We start from the raw sequence: 3,663 nt of genomic DNA, 5'->3' as shown, positions 1-3,663 counted from the left end.
TATATATATATATATATATATATATATATATATATATATATGTATGTATGTGTATGTATATGTATATGTATATGTATATATATATATGAAAAAATATAAATAAATAAATAAATAAATAAATATACATTCATATTCCGTAACATTGTGGAAATGTATGATATAAAAAATAGAAATTATAAAGGATAGTGTGTTGAGGTGCTCTGGATGAAACAGTTGTGATCTGAGATAGCATGGAAGTCACACAGGAAGTTGGTAGACAGTATTTCAAGCTAGAAATGAGCCACTGGGATTGACACTGACACTGAGGGTTTTGAAATTTCAATCTACCTTTACTGTCACAGCACCTCCTTTCAAAATCTGGAAGATCAGGAGCTTCATGTGGACAAATATCCTATGACAGATATACTTTGCCCATTCTCTAGTGATCTCTCCACAAAGGCTGAGGGGCTTTTAAACTCAAAAGCCAAGTTTTGCCTGAATAAAAATAAATCTTAATTATTAAAACAGAAAACTTGCAGCTACTCTGAGAGACCAAACTGAGATAGACAGACTGGGCACAGTTCACCCTACCCCACTGGTATCCAACGAAGCATCTTTTTCCATTAATCTGTGCATACTCTTCTACCATCTAGAATACATTGGTCAATATAAAGCTTTCTGTTACCTCTTGAACCTCCTGGTGGATGCTCCCCAAAAATGCAGAGTTTAAGGTCCTCTTGTATTTCCTGCCTGTCTTACACTATGGCTTCTGGCATCTTTTCGGAGGCCAACACAATCTTCTTTCCTTCCTGTAGGTCCATCCAAATCTATTCAAAGACATTCACCTGAAGTAAAATAGACTTAGTAGGACTATTGTTTACACAAAGCAGTGTAGTCTACCTCATTGAGGGACAATGAAACTGCAAACTTGAGTCTTGCATCTCAAAACGCAGCTAGCCCAGGTCAACTTCTTCCAAGCTGGAGGGATGGAGGGATTTGGGATTTGCACCGAATTACAAAGAAATATTTTATCTGAGAAACAACATCAAACACTGTACCCCATTTTTCATAAAGACATAGAGAATTTTATGTTCTGATTATGTTGCTAAAATCATGCCTTTATGTACTCTTGTATATGTGATTCCCAGATACAAAGGAGCAAAATGTTGCAGGCAGGGTATACCATGAAGTAGAAGAGTCTGAGAGACCAGAGCTTGATCAACATCTAAAACGCTCCCAGGGGAGCCCAGTCCACCACTCGTGAAAATTGAGTGACATAGAGCCATAAACTCTATACTATTTACCCAGATTGATGTCAGAGCTTGCTTGTCTACCCTGGTTAAGCAGCACTCATTAGTTTTTCGGGATCTATCACTTTCTGATTTCCTTCCTCTTCATCACACCCTTGTGACACATTCCAGGTTGAAGATAAGTGGGCAAGCACTAAAGACTCTAGGTCAGACTCTGAAAAAATTGGAGAAAAAAATGTATTCTAAAAGCCACTACTCAAGGGCTCTGAGAAGGAGGTGTTGAGCAGCTCCAAAATATGGTGTTCCAGGCTATTTTTAGTAATGAGGCAATGCCAGCTGGCATACAAGCTAGGTAATTTCACTCAAAGATGAGGAAAACTTAGCACAGCAATGATGACTGTGTGGGAGGTGGCAAAGAAATAAAAAGGTTGATAAAAAGGTTGCAAAATTCTGTAGTAGAATACAGATTTACCCAACTGCTTTGTCTTCAAGAAGCCATCATACAGTAGCTCCTGTCTCCAGAAATTAATCCCAAATATTTCTGAGGACTGCAGTGGGGAAGACTGTTATATGCAAGATGTATCGAGACAAAAAATGGATAAAATTTCAGGTGAAATCAAGGACAAGTTGCCTGCACCCCACAGTGAAATTCAGTCTAGCTATTCTCAGAAGCAGATCCCTTAAACAAGAACTACATTTTCAAAATGTCCAGAGTTGTGTGGAAAATTATCAGCTTAATTGAGTGGTAAACTCAATGAATTGTTGAAGAAGAGAAAAGCTGTTGACAGATTTCAGCTCTTCCTTACAAGGAGTGTCAGGTCTCAGTGGATCAGATTCATGTGACAACATTATGAACTTTCAAAAATCATATGAATTTGGTCCTACTGGAAATTGGCTGGCCATCACTTAGCTCAGGTAATTGTTTGCTTTCAACAATGATTAAACTACTAGCTAGCCAAACCAGAATATCCTAGCTTTTTCTTTGCCTCAAAAGAGGGAACTACATTATGCAGCAGTTTTCAAGGAGCTATCTGTTTCTTGTGTGAAAGCAAAGATACAGCTTTGGGATCAAACCCATTCTTTAACCATGTCTGAGAGTCATGTGCATTTTGAATAACCAGGATTTAAAATTTCAGGTCATCTAGAACAATGCATCCTTTTATTCATAAGAGCTGCAGTGGCTGAGTAGACTGTAATTAACCTGATAATTCTGGCTCCCGGGGCAAGCAGAGAATCCTATTATTTTTTGCAGGTATGTGGCCTCATCCGAATGTGATTAACTGACTTTGCTAAGACATCTGCTAGGGAGTTAATTTAGACCAACTGTAATTAATATTATATCACTATGACTATATTACTGGTAATTTGAAAATGTAGAAAGGGAGAGATGTTATGTAATGGCAGAGGTGCCTGCACAACATCTATTAAGATGGTAACAAGAGACTAGGAAAAAATTCGAACGCTATGTCAGAGACCTCGGGTACAGCAGCATGGAACATTTTCCTGCTCCTTTATCAGATAGTGCATCACAAATAGAAGCTTATAAGCACTTTGCACAAGTGAGAGCACACTTTAAATAGGTCAGTACGGTTGAGGTGTGGGAAACAATATGCAAAGATCCACGCAGTTGGTGAATTTTTGTAGGAGTCCAGGGCATGAGTCAAAGTTTTCAGAGCTTACCTGAGAGGGGCAGGAAAAGCAGAACTTGCAGTCTCTGACTGGCTATTTTTGTAAGATCTAATAACAAAATTGTGTCTGTTTTTGTCTCTGTATTTTTCATTAAGTAATACATTTTTTTAATGTCTTTTCACTTTAGAGCCCCTAGGTTGCTCGAAAGACTTCACTATCTCTGGGATGCTCAGAGGTCACTTGTAAAGGCAAAAGACAAAATACTTGTTCTCTGCATTGTATAATCACGGGCTTCTGCAATACCATATACCTGTCTAGAGCACAACCTTGCAGCAAAGAACAAAATTAATAGAAATCACAGAACAGTGAGATGATTTCTAGCAGATACATGCTCTAGCATTTCTTGTAGTTAAAGGAACATGAAAGGGATTTATGACTAACAGTGCCTGACCTTTATTGTATCTATCATAAAACAAACTTTACCTACAAGGCAAAATCTTGTTGTGAGCTCTGGCACGTTATTTTAAAGGCAGAAGGACTTCTGGGAATACTGCGCCAGTATTAGAGAAGTGCTTGAAAAATGCTTCATCTGAAAGTGATCAGCATGGTAGCAATGCTATTTCCTAGTGTTTACTTCATTCAGATGTAGGAAGTGTTTTCAGCCCATCTCAACTGTTGTTTTCATACCATCAGCATGTTATATCCTCCCCTTTACCTCCTGTAGATATATATATGAAAATTGCAGTTGATTCAAATCTAAAGTGGACCGCATTTGTTTTACTTCCTTTGCCAGTTTTATGCCTTG

The sequence above is a fragment of the Meleagris gallopavo genome, chromosome Z (assembly GCF_000146605.3).
Source record: "Meleagris gallopavo isolate NT-WF06-2002-E0010 breed Aviagen turkey brand Nicholas breeding stock chromosome Z, Turkey_5.1, whole genome shotgun sequence".
NCBI classification, from domain to species: Eukaryota; Metazoa; Chordata; class Aves; order Galliformes; family Phasianidae; genus Meleagris; species Meleagris gallopavo.
This window is presented reverse-complemented; position numbering follows the sequence as displayed.